Source organism: Schistocerca cancellata, unplaced genomic scaffold (genome assembly GCF_023864275.1).
Source record: "Schistocerca cancellata isolate TAMUIC-IGC-003103 unplaced genomic scaffold, iqSchCanc2.1 HiC_scaffold_1100, whole genome shotgun sequence".
In the NCBI taxonomy this organism is placed as follows: Eukaryota; Metazoa; Arthropoda; class Insecta; order Orthoptera; family Acrididae; genus Schistocerca; species Schistocerca cancellata.
In genome coordinates, this window is record NW_026047099.1 from 6,014,564 (window position 1) to 6,036,189 (window position 21,626).

The 21,626-nt window shown below is 55.2% G+C and overlaps 22 non-coding genes across 22 annotated transcripts; all 22 read right to left on the minus strand.

Annotated features, from left to right (window-relative positions):
• Positions 1–833: 833 nt before the first annotated feature.
• Positions 834–952, minus strand: LOC126154689 (5S ribosomal RNA). Its single transcript, XR_007532231.1, has one exon. It is a non-coding gene; the product is annotated as a 5S ribosomal RNA (ribosomal RNA).
• Positions 953–1,800: 848 nt separating this feature from the next.
• Positions 1,801–1,919, minus strand: LOC126154777 (5S ribosomal RNA). Its single transcript, XR_007532313.1, has one exon. It is a non-coding gene; the product is annotated as a 5S ribosomal RNA (ribosomal RNA).
• An 848-nt stretch (positions 1,920–2,767) lies between these two features.
• Positions 2,768–2,886, minus strand: LOC126155800 (5S ribosomal RNA). Its single transcript, XR_007533238.1, has one exon. It is a non-coding gene; the product is annotated as a 5S ribosomal RNA (ribosomal RNA).
• Positions 2,887–3,740: 854 nt separating this feature from the next.
• On the minus strand, positions 3,741–3,859 carry LOC126154742 (5S ribosomal RNA). Its single transcript, XR_007532280.1, has one exon. It is a non-coding gene; the product is annotated as a 5S ribosomal RNA (ribosomal RNA).
• Positions 3,860–4,709: 850 nt separating this feature from the next.
• On the minus strand, positions 4,710–4,828 carry LOC126155685 (5S ribosomal RNA). The gene has a single exon (XR_007533131.1). It is a non-coding gene; the product is annotated as a 5S ribosomal RNA (ribosomal RNA).
• An 851-nt stretch (positions 4,829–5,679) lies between these two features.
• On the minus strand, positions 5,680–5,798 carry LOC126154743 (5S ribosomal RNA). Its single transcript, XR_007532281.1, has one exon. It is a non-coding gene; the product is annotated as a 5S ribosomal RNA (ribosomal RNA).
• Positions 5,799–6,648: 850 nt separating this feature from the next.
• Positions 6,649–6,767, minus strand: LOC126155686 (5S ribosomal RNA). Its single transcript, XR_007533132.1, has one exon. It is a non-coding gene; the product is annotated as a 5S ribosomal RNA (ribosomal RNA).
• Positions 6,768–7,631: 864 nt separating this feature from the next.
• Positions 7,632–7,750, minus strand: LOC126154690 (5S ribosomal RNA). The gene has a single exon (XR_007532232.1). It is a non-coding gene; the product is annotated as a 5S ribosomal RNA (ribosomal RNA).
• Positions 7,751–8,605: 855 nt separating this feature from the next.
• On the minus strand, positions 8,606–8,724 carry LOC126155687 (5S ribosomal RNA). The gene has a single exon (XR_007533133.1). It is a non-coding gene; the product is annotated as a 5S ribosomal RNA (ribosomal RNA).
• Positions 8,725–9,575: 851 nt separating this feature from the next.
• LOC126154744 (5S ribosomal RNA) lies at positions 9,576–9,694 on the minus strand. Its single transcript, XR_007532282.1, has one exon. It is a non-coding gene; the product is annotated as a 5S ribosomal RNA (ribosomal RNA).
• Positions 9,695–10,544: 850 nt separating this feature from the next.
• LOC126155688 (5S ribosomal RNA) lies at positions 10,545–10,663 on the minus strand. The gene has a single exon (XR_007533134.1). It is a non-coding gene; the product is annotated as a 5S ribosomal RNA (ribosomal RNA).
• An 855-nt stretch (positions 10,664–11,518) lies between these two features.
• LOC126155689 (5S ribosomal RNA) lies at positions 11,519–11,637 on the minus strand. Its single transcript, XR_007533135.1, has one exon. It is a non-coding gene; the product is annotated as a 5S ribosomal RNA (ribosomal RNA).
• Positions 11,638–12,488: 851 nt separating this feature from the next.
• LOC126154746 (5S ribosomal RNA) lies at positions 12,489–12,607 on the minus strand. The gene has a single exon (XR_007532284.1). It is a non-coding gene; the product is annotated as a 5S ribosomal RNA (ribosomal RNA).
• An 850-nt stretch (positions 12,608–13,457) lies between these two features.
• LOC126155691 (5S ribosomal RNA) lies at positions 13,458–13,576 on the minus strand. Its single transcript, XR_007533136.1, has one exon. It is a non-coding gene; the product is annotated as a 5S ribosomal RNA (ribosomal RNA).
• Positions 13,577–14,429: 853 nt separating this feature from the next.
• On the minus strand, positions 14,430–14,548 carry LOC126154691 (5S ribosomal RNA). The gene has a single exon (XR_007532233.1). It is a non-coding gene; the product is annotated as a 5S ribosomal RNA (ribosomal RNA).
• An 851-nt stretch (positions 14,549–15,399) lies between these two features.
• Positions 15,400–15,518, minus strand: LOC126154747 (5S ribosomal RNA). The gene has a single exon (XR_007532285.1). It is a non-coding gene; the product is annotated as a 5S ribosomal RNA (ribosomal RNA).
• Positions 15,519–16,368: 850 nt separating this feature from the next.
• On the minus strand, positions 16,369–16,487 carry LOC126154748 (5S ribosomal RNA). Its single transcript, XR_007532286.1, has one exon. It is a non-coding gene; the product is annotated as a 5S ribosomal RNA (ribosomal RNA).
• An 841-nt stretch (positions 16,488–17,328) lies between these two features.
• On the minus strand, positions 17,329–17,447 carry LOC126155693 (5S ribosomal RNA). The gene has a single exon (XR_007533138.1). It is a non-coding gene; the product is annotated as a 5S ribosomal RNA (ribosomal RNA).
• An 850-nt stretch (positions 17,448–18,297) lies between these two features.
• LOC126155737 (5S ribosomal RNA) lies at positions 18,298–18,416 on the minus strand. The gene has a single exon (XR_007533179.1). It is a non-coding gene; the product is annotated as a 5S ribosomal RNA (ribosomal RNA).
• Positions 18,417–19,259: 843 nt separating this feature from the next.
• Positions 19,260–19,378, minus strand: LOC126154692 (5S ribosomal RNA). Its single transcript, XR_007532234.1, has one exon. It is a non-coding gene; the product is annotated as a 5S ribosomal RNA (ribosomal RNA).
• An 853-nt stretch (positions 19,379–20,231) lies between these two features.
• Positions 20,232–20,350, minus strand: LOC126154694 (5S ribosomal RNA). The gene has a single exon (XR_007532235.1). It is a non-coding gene; the product is annotated as a 5S ribosomal RNA (ribosomal RNA).
• An 851-nt stretch (positions 20,351–21,201) lies between these two features.
• Positions 21,202–21,320, minus strand: LOC126154749 (5S ribosomal RNA). The gene has a single exon (XR_007532287.1). It is a non-coding gene; the product is annotated as a 5S ribosomal RNA (ribosomal RNA).
• Between the last annotated feature and the right edge of the window lie 306 nt (positions 21,321–21,626).

The following is a 21,626-nucleotide window of genomic DNA, read 5'->3' on the forward strand; positions in this document are numbered from 1 at the left end:
ACGGCAGAATTCGCGTTCGGCTTTTCTCCCAACACACAAAATGTTAGTTTTCGGCCGCATTTGACGAAAGCGCTTCCTTCCGCAACCGCCAGTTCCTCGAGGACGGCGCGGGGAGGCGCGCCCGGCGTCCCAGCAGAGTGACGGCCGAATTGGCGGGCGCACCGCCGCGTGTGTGAGACGCACTGCTGCTCGTTGCACCCCCTGTCATTCGCTGGGCGCGTGTAGCCTTCGACACTAGCGGAGGACGCATCTTGTCCCTGGTGTTCAGCGGAGGGCCTGTGCGGGGTGTGGCAGTGTCGTGCTGGAGGGCCCACTGGTAGCGATGTGGGCTTCCTCGCCTCGCCTCGCCTCGCCTCGCCGCGCCTCACACCAGGTGTCTGCGTAGTTTGCAGTGCATTCGCACCATTCCTATCCCTGTCCCTGTCCCCGTCCCGACTTGTCCCGACTTTGCTCGACTGCCGCTCGCTGCCGCTCGGGTCGTGGTCCATATGACAGCGCAAGCACGACAAACGTCTGCGGGACGAGACGAGACGAGACGAGACGAGACGACTAAGGAATAAATTCGTGGTTACAAATCAAATTTGGAACTCTACACTCCTACACAACAATAGGCGGTGACGTATTTCAGAAATCACCTGCCGATTCGTACTGTTTTGTCGTTTTCCAAGTCTTCTTGGCAAACTTGGTTAGCACATTCTCCCTCAAACTGAGTTAATTACTGCATTTTCGTACCATTACAGTAGTTTAAAAGGCTTAAGGAAGCATCTTTGTCGCAACAGAAAGGTAGTTTGAAAATTGGGCTGGCAACATTACAAAAAAAAAAACAGGAAGGGAGCCAACAGCACCCGCGTTTCCCAGGCGGTCACCCATCCAAGTACTAGCCGGGCCCGATGATGCTTAACTTCGGTGATCGGACGAGAACCGGTGTATTCATCATGGTATGGCCGTTGGCGCTCATCTAATGTAGGAGCACGGCAGAATTCGCGTTCGGCTTTTCTCACACACACAAAATGTTAGTTTTCGGCCGCATTTGACGAAAGCGCTTCCTTCCGCAACCGCCAGTTCCTCGAGGACGGCGCGGGGAGGCGCGCCCGGCGTCCCAGCAGAGTGACGGCCGAATTGGCGGGCGCACCGCCGCGTGTGTGAGACGCACTGCTGCTCGTTGCACCCCCTGTCATTCGCTGGGCGCGTGTAGCCTTCGACACTAGCGGAGGACGCATCTTGTCCCTGGTGTTCAGCGGAGGGCCTGTGCGGGGTGTGGCAGTGTCGTGCTGGAGGGCCCACTGGTAGCGATGTGGGCTTCCTCGCCTCGCCTCGCTTCGCCGCGCCTCACACCAGGTGTCTGCGTAGTTTGCAGTGCATTCGCACCATTCCTATCCCTGTCCCTGTCCCCGTCCCGACTTGTCCCGACTTTGCTCGACTGCCGCTCGCTGCCGCTCGGGTCGTGGTCCATATGACAGCGCAAGCACGACAAACGTCTGCGGGACGAGACGAGACGAGACGAGACGAGACGACTAAGGAATAAATTCGTGGTTACAAATCAAATTTGGAACTCTACACTCCTACACAACAATAGGCGGTGACGTATTTCAGAAATCACCTGCCGATTCGTACTGTTTTGTCGTTTTCAAAGTCTTCTTGGCAAACTTGGTTAGCACATTCTCCCTCAAACTGAGTTAATTACTGCATTTTCGTACCATTACAGTAGTTTAAAAGGCTTAAGGAAGCATCTTTGTCACAACAGAAAGGTAGTTTGAAAATTGGGCTGGCAACATTACAAAAAAAAAAAAACAGGAAGGGAGCCAACAGCACCCGCGTTTCTCAGGCGGTCACCCATCCAAGTACTAGCCGGGCCCGATGATGCTTAACTTCGGTGATCGGACGAGAACCGGTGTATTCATCATGGTATGGCCGTTGGCGCTCATCTAATGTAGGAGCACGGCAGAATTCGCGTTCGGCTTTTCTCACACACACAAAATGTTAGTTTTCGGCCGCATTTGACGAAAGCGCTTCCTTCCGCAACCGCCAGTTCCTCGAGGACGGCGCGGGGAGGCGCGCCCGGCGTCCCAGCAGAGTGACGGCCGAATTGGCGGGCGCACCGCCGCGTGTGTGAGACGCACTGCTGCTCGTTGCACCCCCTGTCATTCGCTGGGCGCGTGTAGCCTTCGACACTAGCGGAGGACGCATCTTGTCCCTGGTGTTCAGCGGAGGGCCTGTGCGGGGTGTGGCAGTGTCGTGCTGGAGGGCCCACTGGTAGCGATGTGGGCTTCCTCGCCTCGCCTCGCCTCGCCTCGCCGCGCCTCACACCAGGTGTCTGCGTAGTTTGCAGTGCATTCGCACCATTCCTATCCCTGTCCCTGTCCCCGTCCCGACTTGTCCCGACTTTGCTCGACTGCCGCTCGCTGCCGCTCGGGTCGTGGTCCATATGACAGCGCAAGCACGACAAACGTCTGCGGGACGAGACGAGACGAGACGAGACGAGACGACTAAGGAATATATTCGTGGTTACAAATCAAATTTGGAACTCTACACTCCTACACAACAATAGGCGGTGACGTATTTCAGAAATCACCTGCCAATTCGTACTGTTTTGTCGTTTTCAAAGTCTTCTTGGCAAACTTGGTTAGCACATTCTCCCTCAAACTGAGTTAATTACTGCATTTTCGTACCATTACAGTAGTTTAAAATGCTTAAGGAAGCATCTTTGTCACAACAGAAAGGTAGTTTGAAAATTGGGCTGGCGACATAACAAAAAAAACAGGAAGGGAGCCAACAGCACCCGGGTTTCCCAGGCGGTCACCCATCCAAGTACTAGCCGGGCCCGATGATGCTTAACTTCGGTGATCGGACGAGAACCGGTATATTCATCATGGTATGGCCGTTGGCGCTCATCTAATGTAGGAGCACGGCAGAATTCGCGTTCGGCTTTTCTCACACACACAAAATGTTAGTTTTCGGCCGCATTTGACGAAAGCGCTTCCTTCCGCAACCGCCAGTTCCTCGAGGACGGCGCGGGGAGGCGCGCCCGGCGTCCCAGCAGAGTGACGGCCGAATTGGCGGGCGCACCGCCGCGTGTGTGAGACGCACTGCTGCTCGTTGCACCCCCTGTCATTCGCTGGGCGCGTGTAGCCTTCGACACTAGCGGAGGACGCATCTTGTCCCTGGTGTTCAGCGGAGGGCCTGTGCGGGGTGTGGCAGTGTCGTGCTGGAGGGCCCACTGGTAGCGATGTGGGCTTCCTCGCCTCGCCTCGCCTCGCCTCGCCTCGCCTCTTCTCACACCAGGTGTCTGCGTAGTTTGCAGTGCATTCGCACCATTCCTATCCCTGTCCCTGTCCCCGTCCCGACTTGTCCCGACTTTGCTCGACTGCCGCTCGCTGCCGCTCGGGTCGTGGTCCATATGACAGCGCAAGCACGACAAACGTCTGCGGGACGAGACGAGACGAGACGAGACGAGACGACTAAGGAATAAATTCGTGGTTACAAATCAAATTTGGAACTCTACACTCCTACACAACAATAGGCGGTGACGTATTTCGGAAATCACCTGCCGATTCGTACTGTTTTGTCGTTTTCAAAGTCTTCTTGGCAAACTTGGTTAGCACATTCTCCCTCAAACTGAGTTAATTACTGCATTTTCGTACCATTACAGTAGTTTAAAAGGCTTAAGGAAGCATCTTTGTCACAACAGAAAGGTAGTTTGAAAATTGGGCTGGCGACATAACAAAAAAAAACAGGAAGGGAGCCAGCAGCACCCGGGTTTCCCAGGCGGTCACCCATCCAAGTACTAGCCGGGCCCGATGATGCTTAACTTCGGTGATCGGACGAGAACCGGTGTATTCATCATGGTATGGCCGTTGGCGCTCATCTAATGTAGGAGCACGGCAGAATTCGCGTTCGGCTTTTCTCACACACACAAAATGTTAGTTTTCGGCCGCATTTGACGAAAGCGCTTCCTTCCGCAACCGCCAGTTCCTCGAGGACGGCGCGGGGAGGCGCGCCCGGCGTCCCAGCAGAGTGACGGCCGAATTGGCGGGCGCACCGCCGCGTGTGTGAGACGCACTGCTGCTCGTTGCACCCCCTGTCATTCGCTGGGCGCGTGTAGCCTTCGACACTAGCGGAGGACGCATCTTGTCCCTGGTGTTCAGCGGAGGGCCTGTGCGGGGTGTGGCAGTGTCGTGCTGGAGGGCCCACTGGTAGCGATGTGGGCTTCCTCGCCTCGCCTCGCCTCGCCTCGCCTCGCCTCACACCAGGTGTCTGCGTAGTTTGCAGTGCATTCGCACCATTCCTATCCCTGTCCCTGTCCCCGTCCCGACTTGTCCCGACTTTGCTCGACTGCCGCTCGCTGCCGCTCGGGTCGTGGTCCATATGACAGCGCAAACACGACAAACGTCTGCGGGACGAGACGAGACGAGACGAGACGAGACGACTAAGGAATATATTCGTGGTTACAAATCAAATTTGGAACTCTACACTCCTACACAACAATAGGCGGTGACGTATTTCAGAAATCACCTGCCAATTCGTACTGTTTTGTCGTTTTCAAAGTCTTCTTGGCAAACTTGGTTAGCACATTCTCCCTCAAACTGAGTTAATTACTGCATTTTCGTACCATTACAGTAGTTTAAAATGCTTAAGGAAGCATCTTTGTCACAACAGAAAGGTAGTTTGAAAATTGGGCTGGCGACATAACAAAAAAAAAACAGGAAGGGAGCCAACAGCACCCGGGTTTCCCAGGCGGTCACCCATCCAAGTACTAGCCGGGCCCGATGATGCTTAACTTCGGTGATCGGACGAGAACCGGTGTATTCATCATGGTATGGCCGTTGGCGCTCATCTAATGTAGGAGCACGGCAGAATTCGCGTTCGGCTTTTCTCCCAACACACAAAATGTTAGTTTTCGGCCGCATTTGACGAAAGCGCTTCCTTCCGCAACCGCCAGTTCCTCGAGGACGGCGCGGGGAGGCGCGCCCGGCGTCCCAGCAGAGTGACGGCCGAATTGGCGGGCGCACCGCCGCGTGTGTGAGACGCACTGCTGCTCGTTGCACCCCCTGTCATTCGCTGGGCGCGTGTAGCCTTCGACACTAGCGGAGGACGCATCTTGTCCCTGGTGTTCAGCGGAGGGCCTGTGCGGGGTGTGGCAGTGTCGTGCTGGAGGGCCCACTGGTAGCGATGTGGGCTTCCTCGCCTCGCCTCGCCTCGCCTCGCCTCGCCTCACACCAGGTGTCTGCGTAGTTTGCAGTGCATTCGCACCATTCCTATCCCTGTCCCTGTCCCCGTCCCGACTTGTCCCGACTTTGCTCGACTGCCGCTCGCTGCCGCTCGGGTCGTGGTCCATATGACAGCGCAAGCACGACAAACGTCTGCGGGACGAGACGAGACGAGACGAGACGAGACGACTAAGGAATAAATTCGTGGTTACAAATCAAATTTGGAACTCTACACTCCTACACAACAATAGGCGGTGACGTATTTCGGAAATCACCTGCCGATTCGTACTGTTTTGTCGTTTTCAAAGTCTTCTTGGCAAACTTGGTTAGCACATTCTCCCTCAAACTGAGTTAATTACTGCATTTTCGTACCATTACAGTAGTTTAAAAGGCTTAAGGAAGCATCTTTGTCACAACAGAAAAGTAGTTTGAAAATTGGGCTGGCGACATAACAAAAAAAAAACAGGAAGGGAGCCAGCAGCACCCGGGTTTCCCAGGCGGTCACCCATCCAAGTACTAGCCGGGCCCGATGATGCTTAACTTCGGTGATCGGACGAGAACCGGTGTATTCATCATGGTATGGCCGTTGGCGCTCATCTAATGTAGGAGCACGGCAGAATTCGCGTTCGGCTTTTCTCACACACACAAAATGTTAGTTTTCGGCCGCATTTGACGAAAGCGCTTCCTTCCGCAACCGCCAGTTCCTCGAGGACGGCGCGGGGAGGCGCGCCCGGCGTCCCAGCAGAGTGACGGCCGAATTGGCGGGCGCACCGCCGCGTGTGTGAGACGCACTGCTGCTCGTTGCACCCCCTGTCATTCGCTGGGCGCGTGTAGCCTTCGACACTAGCGGAGGACGCATCTTGTCCCTGGTGTTCAGCGGAGGGCCTGTGCGGGGTGTGGCAGTGTCGTGCTGGAGGGCCCACTGGTAGCGATGTGGGCTTCCTCGCCTCGCCTCGCCTCGCCTCGCCTCGCCTCACACCAGGTGTCTGCGTAGTTTGCAGTGCATTCGCACCATTCCTATCCCTGTCCCTGTCCCCGTCCCGACTTGTCCCGACTTTGCTCGACTGCCGCTCGCTGCCGCTCGGGTCGTGGTCCATATGACAGCGCAAACACGACAAACGTCTGCGGGACGAGACGAGACGAGACGAGACGAGACGACTAAGGAATATATTCGTGGTTACAAATCAAATTTGGAACTCTACACTCCTACACAACAATAGGCGGTGACGTATTTCAGAAATCACCTGCCAATTCGTACTGTTTTGTCGTTTTCAAAGTCTTCTTGGCAAACTTGGTTAGCACATTCTCCCTCAAACTGAGTTAATTACTGCATTTTCGTACCATTACAGTAGTTTAAAATGCTTAAGGAAGCATCTTTGTCACAACAGAAAGGTAGTTTGAAAATTGGGCTGGCGACATAACAAAAAAAAAACAGGAAGGGAGCCAACAGCACCCGGGTTTCCCAGGCGGTCACCCATCCAAGTACTAGCCGGGCCCGATGATGCTTAACTTCGGTGATCGGACGAGAACCGGTGTATTCATCATGGTATGGCCGTTGGCGCTCATCTAATGTAGGAGCACGGCAGAATTCGCGTTCGGCTTTTCTCCCAACACACAAAATGTTAGTTTTCGGCCGCATTTGACGAAAGCGCTTCCTTCCGCAACCGCCAGTTCCTCGAGGACGGCGCGGGGAGGCGCGCCCGGCGTCCCAGCAGAGTGACGGCCGAATTGGCGGGCGCACCGCCGCGTGTGTGAGACGCACTGCTGCTCGTTGCACCCCCTGTCATTCGCTGGGCGCGTGTAGCCTTCGACACTAGCGGAGGACGCATCTTGTCCCTGGTGTTCAGCGGAGGGCCTGTGCGGGGTGTGGCAGTGTCGTGCTGGAGGGCCCACTGGTAGCGATGTGGGCTTCCTCGCCTCGCCTCGCCTCGCCTCGCCTCGCCTCGCCTCGCCTCACACCAGGTGTCTGCGTAGTTTGCAGTGCATTCGCACCATTCCTATCCCTGTCCCTGTCCCCGTCCCGACTTGTCCCGACTTTGCTCGACTGCCGCTCGCTGCCGCTCGGGTCGTGGTCCATATGACAGCGCAAGCACGACAAACGTCTGCGGGACGAGACGAGACGAGACGAGACGAGACGACTAAGGAATAAATTCGTGGTTACAAATCAAATTTGGAACTCTACACTCCTACACAACAATAGGCGGTGACGTATTTCATAAATCACCTGCCGATTCGTACTGTTTTGTCGTTTTCAAAGTCTTCTTGGCAAACTTGGTTAGCACATTCTCCCTCAAACTGAGTTAATTACTGCATTTTCGTACCATTACAGTAGTTTAAAAGGCTTAAGGAAGCATCTTTGTCACAACAGAAAGGTAGTTTGAAAATTGGGCTGGCAACATTACAAAAAAAAAAAAACAGGAAGGGAGCCAACAGCACCCGCGTTTCCCAGGCGGTCACCCATCCAAGTACTAGCCGGGCCCGATGATGCTTAACTTCGGTGATCGGACGAGAACCGGTGTATTCATCATGGTATGGCCGTTGGCGCTCATCTAATGTAGGAGCACGGCAGAATTCGCGTTCGGCTTTTCTCCCAACACACAAAATGTTAGTTTTCGGCCGCATTTGACGAAAGCGCTTCCTTCCGCAACCGCCAGTTCCTCGAGGACGGCGCGGGGAGGCGCGCCCGGCGTCCCAGCAGAGTGACGGCCGAATTGGCGGGCGCACCGCCACGTGTGTGAGACGCACTGCTGCTCGTTGCACCCCCTGTCATTCGCTGGGCGCGTGTAGCCTTCGACACTAGCGGAGGACGCATCTTGTCCCTGGTGTTCAGCGGAGGGCCTGTGCGGGGTGTGGCAGTGTCGTGCTGGAGGGCCCACTGGTAGCGATGTGGGCTTCCTCGCCTCGCCTCGCCTCGCCTCGCCGCGCCTCACACCAGGTGTCTGCGTAGTTTGCAGTGCATTCGCACCATTCCTATCCCTGTCCCTGTCCCCGTCCCGACTTGTCCCGACTTTGCTCGACTGCCGCTCGCTGCCGCTCGGGTCGTGGTCCATATGACAGCGCAAGCACGACAAACGTCTGCGGGACGAGACGAGACGAGACGAGACGAGACGACTAAGGAATAAATTCGTGGTTACAAATCAAATTTGGAACTCTACACTCCTACACAACAATAGGCGGTGACGTATTTCAGAAATCACCTGCCGATTCATACTGTTTTGTCGTTTTCAAAGTCTTCTTGGCAAACTTGGTTAGCACATTCTCCCTCAAACTGAGTTAATTACTGCATTTTCGTACCATTACAGTAGTTTAAAAGGCTTAAGAAAGCATCTTTGTCACAACAGAAAGGTAGTTTGAAAATTGGGCTGGCGACATTACAAAAAAAAAAAAAACAGGAAGGGAGCCAACAGCACCCGGGTTTCCCAGGCGGTCACCCATCCAAGTACTAGCCGGGCCCGATGATGCTTAACTTCGGTGATCGGACGAGAACCGGTGTATTCATCATGGTATGGCCGTTGGCGCTCATCTAATGTAGCAGCACGGCAGAATTCGCGTTCGGCTTTTCTCCCAACACACAAAATGTTAGTTTTCGGCCGCATTTGACGAAAGCGCTTCCTTCCGCAACCGCCAGTTCCTCGAGGACGGCGCGGGGGGGCGCGCCCGGCGTCCCAGCAGAGTGACGGCCGAATTGGCGGGCGCACCGCCGCGTGTGTGAGACGCACTGCTGCTCGTTGCACCCCCTGTCATTCGCTGGGCGCGTGTAGCCTTCGACACTAGCGGAGGACGCATCTTGTCCCTGGTGTTCAGCGGAGGGCCTGTGCGGGGTGTGGCAGTGTCGTGCTGGAGGGCCCACTGGTAGCGATGTGGGCTTCCTCGCCTCGCCTCGCCTCGCCTCGCCGCGCCTCACACCAGGTGTCTGCGTAGTTTGCAGTGCATTCGCACCATTCCTATCCCTGTCCCTGTCCCCGTCCCGACTTGTCCCGACTTTGCTCGACTGCCGCTCGCTGCCGCTCGGGTCGTGGTCCATATGACAGCGCAAGCACGACAAACGTCTGCGGGACGAGACGAGACGAGACGAGACGAGACGACTAAGGAATAAATTCGTGGTTACAAATCAAATTTGGAACTCTACACTCCTACACAACAATAGGCGGTGACGTATTTCGGAAATCACCTGCCGATTCGTACTGTTTTGTCGTTTTCAAAGTCTTCTTGGCAAACTTGGTTAGCACATTCTCCCTCAAACTGAGTTAATTACTGCATTTTCGTACCATTACAGTAGTTTAAAAGGCTTAAGGAAGCATCTTTGTCACAACAGAAAGGTAGTTTGAAAATTGGGCTGGCGACATAACTAAAAAAAAACAGGAAGGGAGCCAGCAGCACCCGGGTTTCCCAGGCGGTCACCCATCCAAGTACTAGCCGGGCCCGATGATGCTTAACTTCGGTGATCGGACGAGAACCGGTGTATTCATCATGGTATGGCCGTTGGCGCTCATCTAATGTAGGAGCACGGCAGAATTCGCGTTCGGCTTTTCTCACACACACAAAATGTTAGTTTTCGGCCGCATTTGACGAAAGCGCTTCCTTCCGCAACCGCCAGTTCCTCGAGGACGGCGCGGGGAGGCGCGCCCGGCGTCCCAGCAGAGTGACGGCCGAATTGGCGGGCGCACCGCCGCGTGTGTGAGACGCACTGCTGCTCGTTGCACCCCCTGTCATTCGCTGGGCGCGTGTAGCCTTCGACACTAGCGGAGGACGCATCTTGTCCCTGGTGTTCAGCGGAGGGCCTGTGCGGGGTGTGGCAGTGTCGTGCTGGAGGGCCCACTGGTAGCGATGTGGGCTTCCTCGCCTCGCCTCGCCTCGCCTCGCCTCGCCTCACACCAGGTGTCTGCGTAGTTTGCAGTGCATTCGCACCATTCCTATCCCTGTCCCTGTCCCCGTCCCGACTTGTCCCGACTTTGCTCGACTGCCGCTCGCTGCCGCTCGGGTCGTGGTCCATATGACAGCGCAAGCACGACAAACGTCTGCGGGACGAGACGAGACGAGACGAGACGAGAAGACTAAGGAATATATTCGTGGTTACAAATCAAATTTGGAACTCTACACTCCTACACAACAATAGGCGGTGACGTATTTCGGAAATCACCTGCCAATTCGTACTGTTTTGTCGTTTTCAAAGTCTTCTTGGCAAACTTGGTTAGCACATTCTCCCTCAAACTGAGTTAATTACTGCATTTTCGTACCATTACAGTAGTTTAAAATGCTTAAGGAAGCATCTTTGTCACAACAGAAAGGTAGTTTGAAAATTGGGCTGGCGACATAACAAAAAAAAAACAGGAAGGGAGCCAACAGCACCCGGGTTTCCCAGGCGGTCACCCATCCAAGTACTAGCCGGGCCCGATGATGCTTAACTTCGGTGATCGGACGAGAACCGGTGTATTCATCATGGTATGGCCGTTGGCGCTCATGTAATGTAGGAGCACGGCAGAATTCGCGTTCGGCTTTTCTCCCAACACACAAAATGTTAGTTTTCGGCCGCATTTGACGAAAGCGCTTCCTTCCGCAACCGCCAGTTCCTCGAGGACGGCGCGGGGAGGCGCGCCCGGCGTCCCAGCAGAGTGACGGCCGAATTGGCGGGCGCACCGCCACGTGTGTGAGACGCACTGCTGCTCGTTGCACCCCCTGTCATTCGCTGGGCGCGTGTAGCCTTCGACACTAGCGGAGGACGCATCTTGTCCCTGGTGTTCAGCGGAGGGCCTGTGCGGGGTGTGGCAGTGTCGTGCTGGAGGGCCCACTGGTAGCGATGTGGGCTTCCTCGCCTCGCCTCGCCTCGCCTCGCCGCGCCTCACACCAGGTGTCTGCGTAGTTTGCAGTGCATTCGCACCATTCCTATCCCTGTCCCTGTCCCCGTCCCGACTTGTCCCGACTTTGCTCGACTGCCGCTCGCTGCCGCTCGGGTCGTGGTCCATATGACAGCGCAAGCACGACAAACGTCTGCGGGACGAGACGAGACGAGACGAGACGAGACGACTAAGGAATAAATTCGTGGTTACAAATCAAATTTGGAACTCTACACTCCTACACAACAATAGGCGGTGACGTATTTCAGAAATCACCTGCCGATTCATACTGTTTTGTCGTTTTCAAAGTCTTCTTGGCAAACTTGGTTAGCACATTCTCCCTCAAACTGAGTTAATTACTGCATTTTCGTACCATTACAGTAGTTTAAAAGGCTTAAGAAAGCATCTTTGTCACAACAGAAAGGTAGTTTGAAAATTGGGCTGGCGACATTACAAAAAAAAAAAAAACAGGAAGGGAGCCAACAGCACCCGGGTTTCCCAGGCGGTCACCCATCCAAGTACTAGCCGGGCCCGATGATGCTTAACTTCGGTGATCGGACGAGAACCGGTGTATTCATCATGGTATGGCCGTTGGCGCTCATCTAATGTAGCAGCACGGCAGAATTCGCGTTCGGCTTTTCTCCCAACACACAAAATGTTAGTTTTCGGCCGCATTTGACGAAAGCGCTTCCTTCCGCAACCGCCAGTTCCTCGAGGACGGCGCGGGGGGGCGCGCCCGGCGTCCCAGCAGAGTGACGGCCGAATTGGCGGGCGCACCGCCGCGTGTGTGAGACGCACTGCTGCTCGTTGCACCCCCTGTCATTCGCTGGGCGCGTGTAGCCTTCGACACTAGCGGAGGACGCATCTTGTCCCTGGTGTTCAGCGGAGGGCCTGTGCGGGGTGTGGCAGTGTCGTGCTGGAGGGCCCACTGGTAGCGATGTGGGCTTCCTCGCCTCGCCTCGCCTCGCCTCGCCGCGCCTCACACCAGGTGTCTGCGTAGTTTGCAGTGCATTCGCACCATTCCTATCCCTGTCCCTGTCCCCGTCCCGACTTGTCCCGACTTTGCTCGACTGCCGCTCGCTGCCGCTCGGGTCGTGGTCCATATGACAGCGCAAGCACGACAAACGTCTGCGGGACGAGACGAGACGAGACGAGACGAGACGACTAAGGAATAAATTCGTGGTTACAAATCAAATTTGGAACTCTACACTCCTACACAACAATAGGCGGTGACGTATTTCGGAAATCACCTGCCGATTCGTACTGTTTTGTCGTTTTCAAAGTCTTCTTGGCAAACTTGGTTAGCACATTCTCCCTCAAACTGAGTTAATTACTGCATTTTCGTACCATTACAGTAGTTTAAAAGGCTTAAGGAAGCATCTTTGTCACAACAGAAAGGTAGTTTGAAAATTGGGCTGGCGACATAACTAAAAAAAAACAGGAAGGGAGCCAGCAGCACCCGGGTTTCCCAGGCGGTCACCCATCCAAGTACTAGCCGGGCCCGATGATGCTTAACTTCGGTGATCGGACGAGAACCGGTGTATTCATCATGGTATGGCCGTTGGCGCTCATCTAATGTAGGAGCACGGCAGAATTCGCGTTCGGCTTTTCTCACACACACAAAATGTTAGTTTTCGGCCGCATTTGACGAAAGCGCTTCCTTCCGCAACCGCCAGTTCCTCGAGGACGGCGCGGGGAGGCGCGCCCGGCGTCCCAGCAGAGTGACGGCCGAATTGGCGGGCGCACCGCCGCGTGTGTGAGACGCACTGCTGCTCGTTGCACCCCCTGTCATTCGCTGGGCGCGTGTAGCCTTCGACACTAGCGGAGGACGCATCTTGTCCCTGGTGTTCAGCGGAGGGCCTGTGCGGGGTGTGGCAGTGTCGTGCTGGAGGGCCCACTGGTAGCGATGTGGGCTTCCTCGCCTCGCCTCGCCTCGCCTCGCCTCGCCTCACACCAGGTGTCTGCGTAGTTTGCAGTGCATTCGCACCATTCCTATCCCTGTCCCTGTCCCCGTCCCGACTTGTCCCGACTTTGCTCGACTGCCGCTCGCTGCCGCTCGGGTCGTGGTCCATATGACAGCGCAAGCACGACAAACGTCTGCGGGACGAGACGAGACGAGACGAGAGGAGAAGACTAAGGAATATATTCGTGGTTACAAATCAAATTTGGAACTCTACACTCCTACACAACAATAGGCGGTGACGTATTTCGGAAATCACCTGCCAATTCGTACTGTTTTGTCGTTTTCAAAGTCTTCTTGGCAAACTTGGTTAGCACATTCTCCCTCAAACTGAGTTAATTACTGCATTTTCGTACCATTACAGTAGTTTAAAATGCTTAAGGAAGCATCTTTGTCACAACAGAAAGGTAGTTTGAAAATTGGGCTGGCGACATAACAAAAAAAAAACAGGAAGGGAGCCAACAGCACCCGGGTTTCCCAGGCGGTCACCCATCCAAGTACTAGCCGGGCCCGATGATGCTTAACTTCGGTGATCGGACGAGAACCGGTGTATTCATCATGGTATGGCCGTTGGCGCTCATGTAATGTAGGAGCACGGCAGAATTCGCGTTCGGCTTTTCTCCCAACACACAAAATGTTAGTTTTCGGCCGCATTTGACGAAAGCGCTTCCTTCCGCAACCGCCAGTTCCTCGAGGACGGCGCGGGGAGGCGCGCCCGGCGTCCCAGCAGAGTGACGGCCGAATTGGCGGGCGCACCGCCGCGTGTGTGAGACGCACTGCTGCTCGTTGCACCCCCTGTCATTCGCTGGGCGCGTGTAGCCTTCGACACTAGCGGAGGACGCATCTTGTCCCTGGTGTTCAGCGGAGGGCCTGTGCGGGGTGTGGCAGTGTCGTGCTGGAGGGCCCACTGGTAGCGATGTGGGCTTCCTCGCCTCGCCTCGCCTCGCCTCGCCTCGCCTCACACCAGGTGTCTGCGTAGTTTGCAGTGCATTCGCACCATTCCTATCCCTGTCCCTGTCCCCGTCCCGACTTGTCCCGACTTTGCTCGACTGCCGCTCGCTGCCGCTCGGGTCGTGGTCCATATGACAGCGCAAGCACGACAAACGTCTGCGGGACGAGACGAGACGAGACGAGACGAGACGACTAAGGAATAAATTCGTGGTTACAAATCAAATTTGGAACTCTACACTCCTACACAACAATAGGCGGTGACGTATTTCATAAATCACCTGCCGATTCGTACTGTTTTGTCGTTTTCAAAGTCTTCTTGGCAAACTTGGTTAGCACATTCTCCCTCAAACTGAGTTAATTACTGCATTTTCGTACCATTACAGTAGTTTAAAAGGCTTAAGGAAGCATCTTTGTCACAACAGAAAGGTAGTTTGAAAATTGGGCTGGCAACATTACAAAAAAAAAAAACAGGAAGGGAGCCAACAGCACCCGCGTTTCCCAGGCGGTCACCCATCCAAGTACTAGCCGGGCCCGATGATGCTTAACTTCGGTGATCGGACGAGAACCGGTGTATTCATCATGGTATGGCCGTTGGCGCTCATCTAATGTAGGAGCACGGCAGAATTCGCGTTCGGCTTTTCTCCCAACACACAAAATGTTAGTTTTCGGCCGCATTTGACGAAAGCGCTTCCTTCCGCAACCGCCAGTTCCTCGAGGACGGCGCGGGGAGGCTCGCCCGGCGTCCCAGCAGAGTGACGGCCGAATTGGCGGGCGCACCGCCACGTGTGTGAGACGCACTGCTGCTCGTTGCACCCCCTGTCATTCGCTGGGCGCGTGTAGCCTTCGACACTAGCGGAGGACGCATCTTGTCCCTGGTGTTCAGCGGAGGGCCTGTGCGGGGTGTGGCAGTGTCGTGCTGGAGGGCCCACTGGTAGCGATGTGGGCTTCCTCGCCACGCCTCGCCTCGCCTCGCCGCGCCTCACACCAGGTGTCTGCGTAGTTTGCAGTGCATTCGCACCATTCCTATCCCTGTCCCTGTCCCCGTCCCGACTTGTCCCGACTTTGCTCGACTGCCGCTCGCTGCCGCTCGGGTCGTGGTCCATATGACAGCGCAAGCACGACAAACGTCTGCGGGACGAGACGAGACGAGACGAGACGAGACGACTAAGGAATAAATTCGTGGTTACAAATCAAATTTGGAACTCTACACTCCTACACAACAATAGGCGGTGACGTATTTCGGAAATCACCTGCCGATTCGTACTGTTTTGTCGTTTTCAAAGTCTTCTTGGCAAACTTGGTTAGCACATTCTCCCTCAAACTGAGTTAATTACTGCATTTTCGTACCATTACAGTAGTTTAAAAGGCTTAAGGAAGCATCTTTGTCACAACAGAAAGGTAGTTTGAAAATTGGGCTGGCGACATAACTAAAAAAAGACAGGAAGGGAGCCAGCAGCACCCGGGTTTCCCAGGCGGTCACCCATCCAAGTACTAGCCGGGCCCGATGATGCTTAACTTCGGTGATCGGACGAGAACCGGTGTATTCATCATGGTATGGCCGTTGGCGCTCATCTAATGTAGGAGCACGGCAGAATTCGCGTTCGGCTTTTCTCACACACACAAAATGTTAGTTTTCGGCCGCATTTGACGAAAGCGCTTCCTTCCGCAACCGCCAGTTCCTCGAGGACGGCGCGGGGAGGCGCGCCCGGCGTCCCAGCAGAGTGACGGCCGAATTGGCGGGCGCACCGCCGCGTGTGTGAGACGCACTGCTGCTCGTTGCACCCCCTGTCATTCGCTGGGCGCGTGTAGCCTTCGACACTAGCGGAGGACGCATCTTGTCCCTGGTGTTCAGCGGAGGGCCTGTGCGGGGTGTGGCAGTGTCGTGCTGGAGGGCCCACTGGTAGCGATGTGGGCTTCCTCGCCTCGCCTCGCCTCGCCTCGCCTCGCCTCACACCAGGTGTCTGCGTAGTTTGCAGTGCATTCGCACCATTCCTATCCCTGTCCCTGTCCCCGTCCCGACTTGTCCCGACTTTGCTCGACTGCCGCTCGCTGCCGCTCGGGTCGTGGTCCATATGACAGCGCAAGCACGACAAACGTCTGCGGGACGAGACGAGACGAGACGAGACGAGAAGACTAAGGAATATATTCGTGGTTACAAATCAAATTTGGAACTCTACACTCCTACACAACAATAGGCGGTGACGTATTTCAGAAATCACCTGCCGATTCGTACTGTTTTGTCGTTTTCAAAGTCTTCTTGGCAAACTTGGTTAGCACATTCTCCCTCAAACTGAGTTAATTACTGCATTTTCGTACCATTACAGTAGTTTAAAATGCTTAAGGAAGCATCTTTGTCACAACAGAAAGGTAGTTTGAAAATTGGGCTGGCGACATAACTAAAAAAAAACAGGAAGGGAGCCAGCAGCACCCGGGTTTCCCAGGCGGTCACCCATCCAAGTACTAGCCGGGCCCGATGATGCTTAACTTCGGTGATCGGACGAGAACCGGTGTATTCATCATGGTATGGCCGTTGGCGCTCATCTAATGTAGGAGCACGGCAGAATTCGCGTTCGGCTTTTCTCACACACACAAAATGTTAGTTTTCGGCCGCATTTGACGAAAGCGCTTCCTTCCGCAACCGCCAGTTCCTCGAGGACGGCGCGGGGAGGCGCGCCCGGCGTCCCAGCAGAGTGACGGCCGAATTGGCGGGCGCACCGCCGCGTGTGTGAGACGCACTGCTGCTCGTTGCACCCCCTGTCATTCGCTGGGCGCGTGTAGCCTTCGACACTAGCGGAGGACGCATCTTGTCCCTGGTGTTCAGCGGAGGGCCTGTGCGGGGTGTGGCAGTGTCGTGCTGGAGGGCCCACTGGTAGCGATGTGGGCTTCCTCGCCTCGCCTCGCCTCGCCTCACACCAGGTGTCTGCGTAGTTTGCAGTGCATTCGCACCATTCCTATCCCTGTCCCTGTCCCCGTCCCGACTTGTCCCGACTTTGCTCGACTGCCGCTCGCTGCCGCTCGGGTCGTGGTCCATATGACAGCGCAAGCACGACAAACGTCTGCGGGACGAGACGAGACGAGACGAGACGAGAAGACTAAGGAATATATTCGTGGTTACAAATCAAATTTGGAACTCTACACTCCTACACAACAATAGGCGGTGACGTATTTCAGAAATCACCTGCCAATTCGTACTGTTTTGTCGTTTTCAAAGTCTTCTTGGCAAACTTGGTTAGCACATTCTCCCTCAAACTGAGTTAATTACTGCATTTTCGTACCATTACAGTAGTTTAAAATGCTTAAGGAAGCATCTTTGTCACAACAGAAAGGTAGTTTGAAAATTGGGATGGCGACATAACAAAAAAAAAAACAGGAAGGGAGCCAACAGCACCCGGGTTTCCCAGGCGGTCACCCATCCAAGTACTAGCCGGGCCCGATGATGCTTAACTTCGGTGATCGGACGAGAACCGGTGTATTCATCATGGTATGGCCGTTGGCGCTCATCTAATGTAGGAGCACGGCAGAATTCGCGTTCGGCTTTTCTCACACACACAAAATGTTAGTTTTCGGCCGCATTTGACGAAAGCGCTTCCTTCCGCAACCGCCAGTTCCTCGAGGACGGCGCGGGGAGGCGCGCCCGGCGTCCCAGCAGAGTGACGGCCGAATTGGCGGGCGCACCGCCGCGTGTGTGAGACGCACTGCTGCTCGTTGCACCCCCTGTCATTCGCTGGGCGCGTGTAGCCTTCGACACTAGCGGAGGACGCATCTTGTCCCTGGTGTTCAGCGGAGGGCCTGTGCGGGGTGTGGCAGTGTCGTGCTGGAGGGCCCACTGGTAGCGATGTGGGCTTCCTCGCCTCGCCTCGCCTCGCCTCGCCTCGCCTCACACCAGGTGTCTGCGTAGTTTGCAGTGCATTCGCACCATTCCTATCCCTGTCCCTGTCCCCGTCCCGACTTGTCCCGACTTTGCTCGACTGCCGCTCGCTGCCGCTCGGGTCGTGGTCCATATGACAGCGCAAGCACGACAAACGTCTGCGGGACGAGACGAGACGAGACGAGACGAGAAGACTAAGGAATATATTCGTGGTTACAAATCAAATTTGGAACTCTACACTCCTACACAACAATAGGCGGTGACGTATTTCAGAAATCACCTGCCAATTCGTACTGTTTTGTCGTTTTCAAAGTCTTCTTGGCAAACTTGGTTAGCACATTCTCCCTCAAACTGAGTTAATTACTGCATTTTCGTACCATTACAGTAGTTTAAAATGCTTAAGGAAGCATCTTTGTCACAACAGAAAGGTAGTTTGAAAATTGGGATGGCGACATAACAAAAAAAAAACAGGAAGGGAGCCAACAGCACCCGGGTTTCCCAGGCGGTCACCCATCCAAGTACTTGCCGGGCCCGATGATGCTTAACTTCGGTGATCGGACGAGAACCGGTGTATTCATCATGGTATGGCCGTTGGCGCTCATCTAATGTAGGAGCACGGCAGAATTCGCGTTCGGCTTTTCTCCCAACACACAAAATGTTAGTTTTCGGCCGCATTTGACGAAAGCGCTTCCTTCCGCAACCGCCAGTTCCTCGAGGACGGCGCGGGGAGGCGCGCCCGGCGTCCCAGCAGAGTGACGGCCGAATTGGCGGGCGCACCGCCGCGTGTGTGAGACGCACTGCTGCTCGTTGCACCCCCTGTCATTCGCTGGGCGCGTGTAGCCTTCGACACTAGCGGAGGACGCATCTTGTCCCTGGTGTTCAGCGGAGGGCCTGTGCGGGGTGTGGCAGTGTCGTGCTGGAGGGCCCACTGGTAGCGATGTGGGCTTCCTCGCCTCGCCTCGCCTCGCCTCACACCAGGTGTCTGCGTAGTTTGCAGTGCATTCGCACCATTCCTATCCCTGTCCCTGTCCCCGTCCCGACTTGTCCCGACTTTGCTCGACTGCCGCTCGCTGCCGCTCGGGTCGTGGTCCATATGACAGCGCAAGCACGACAAACGTCTGCGGGACGAGACGAGACGAGACGAGACGAGACGACTAAGGAATAAATTCGTGGTTACAAATCAAATTTGGAACTCTACACTCCTACACAACAATAGGCGGTGACGTATTTCAGAAATCACCTGCCGATTCGTACTGTTTTGTCGTTTTCAAAGTCTTCTTGGCAAACTTGGTTAGCACATTCTCCCTCAAACTGAGTTAATTACTGCATTTTCGTACCATTACAGTAGTTTAAAAGGCTTAAGGAAGCATCTTTGTCACAACAGAAAGGTAGTTTGAAAATTGGGCTGGCAACATTACAAAAAAAAAAAACAGGAAGGGAGCCAACAGCACCCGCGTTTCCCAGGCGGTCACCCATCCAAGTACTAGCCGGGCCCGATGATGCTTAACTTCGGTGATCGGACGAGAACCGGTGTATTCATCATGGTATGGCCGTTGGCGCTCATCTAATGTAGGAGCACGGCAGAATTCGCGTTCGGCTTTTCTCCCAACACACAAAATGTTAGTTTTCGGCCGCATTTGACGAAAGCGCTTCCTTCCGCAACCGCCAGTTCCTCGAGGACGGCGCGGGGAGGCGCGCCCGGCGTCCCAGCAGAGTGACGGCCGAATTGGCGGGCGCACCGCCACGTGTGTGAGACGCACTGCTGCTCGTTGCACCCCCTGTCATTCGCTGGGCGCGTGTAGCCTTCGACACTAGCGGAGGACGCATCTTGTCCCTGGTGTTCAGCGGAGGGCCTGTGCGGGGTGTGGCAGTGTCGTGCTGGAGGGCCCACTGGTAGCGATGTGGGCTTCCTCGCCACGCCTCGCCTCGCCTCGCCGCGCCTCACACCAGGTGTCTGCGTAGTTTGCAGTGCATTCGCACCATTCCTATCCCTGTCCCTGTCCCCGTCCCGACTTGTCCCGACTTTGCTCGACTGCCGCTCGCTGCCGCTCGGGTCGTGGTCCATATGACAGCGCAAGCACGACAAACGTCTGCGGGACGAGACGAGACGAGACGAGACGAGACGACTAAGGAATAAATTCGTGGTTACAAATCAAATTTGGAACTCTACACTCCTACACAACAATAGGCGGTGACGTATTTCAGAAATCACCTGCCGATTCGTACTGTTTTGTCGTTTTCAAAGTCTTCTTGGCAAACTTGGTTAGCACATTCTCCCTCAAACTGAGTTAATTACTGCATTTTCGTACCATTACAGTAGTTTAAAAGGCTTAAGGAAGCATCTTTGTCACAACAGAAAGGTAGTTTGAAAATTGGGCTGGCAACATTACAAAAAAAAAAAACAGGAAGGGAGCCAACAGCACCCGCGTTTCCCAGGCGGTCACCCATCCAAGTACTAGCCGGGCCCGATGATGCTTAACTTCGGTGATCGGACGAGAACCGGTGTATTCATCATGGTATGGCCGTTGGCGCTCATCTAATGTAGGAGCACGGCAGAATTCGCGTTCGGCTTTTCTCCCAACACACAAAATGTTAGTTTTCGGCCGCATTTGACGAAAGCGCTTCCTTCCGCAACCGCCAGTTCCTCGAGGACGGCGCGGGGAGGCGCGCCCGGCGTCCCAGCAGAGTGACGGCCGAATTGGCGGGCGCACCGCCACGTGTGTGAGACGCACTGCTGCTCGTTGCACCCCCTGTCATTCGCTGGGCGCGTGTAGCCTTCGACACTAGCGGAGGACGCATCTTGTCCCTGGTGTTCAGCGGAGGGCCTGTGCGGGGTGTGGCAGTGTCGTGCTGGAGGGCCCACTGGTAGCGATGTGGGCTTCCTCGCCACGCCTCGCCTCGCCTCGCCGCGCCTCACACCAGGTGTCTGCGTAGTTTGCAGTGCATTCGCACCATTCCTATCCCTGTCCCTGTCCCCGTCCCGACTTGTCCCGACTTTGCTCGACTGCCGCTCGCTGCCGCTCGGGTCGTGGTCCATATGACAGCGCAAGCACGACAAACGTCTGCGGGACGAGACGAGACGAGACGAGACGAGACGACTAAGGAATAAATTCGTGGTTACAAATCAAATTTGGAACTCTACACTCCTACACAACAATAGGCGGTGACGTATTTCGGAAATCACCTGCCGATTCGTACTGTTTTGTCGTTTTCAAAGTCTTCTTGGCAAACTTGGTTAGCACATTCTCCCTCAAACTGAGTTAATTACTGCATTTTCGTACCATTACAGTAGTTTAAAAGGCTTAAGGAAGCATCTTTGTCACAACAGAAAGGTAGTTTGAAAATTGGGCTGGCGACATAACTAAAAAAAGACAGGAAGGGAGCCAGCAGCACCCGGGTTTCCCAGGCGGTCACCCATCCAAGTACTAGCCGGGCCCGATGATGCTTAACTTCGGTGATCGGACGAGAACCGGTGTATTCATCATGGTATGGCCGTTGGCGCTCATCTAATGTAGGAGCACGGCAGAATTCGCGTTCGGCTTTTCTCACACACACAAAATGTTAGTTTTCGGCCGCATTTGACGAAAGCGCTTCCTTCCGCAACCGCCAGTTCCTCGAGGACGGCGCGGGGAGGCGCGCCCGGCGTCCCAGCAGAGTGACGGCCGAATTGGCGGGCGCACCGCCGCGTGTGTGAGACGCACTGCTGCTCGTTGCACCCCCTGTCATTCGCTGGGCGCGTGTAGCCTTCGACACTAGCGGAGGACGCATCTTGTCCCTGGTGTTCAGCGGAGGGCCTGTGCGGGGTG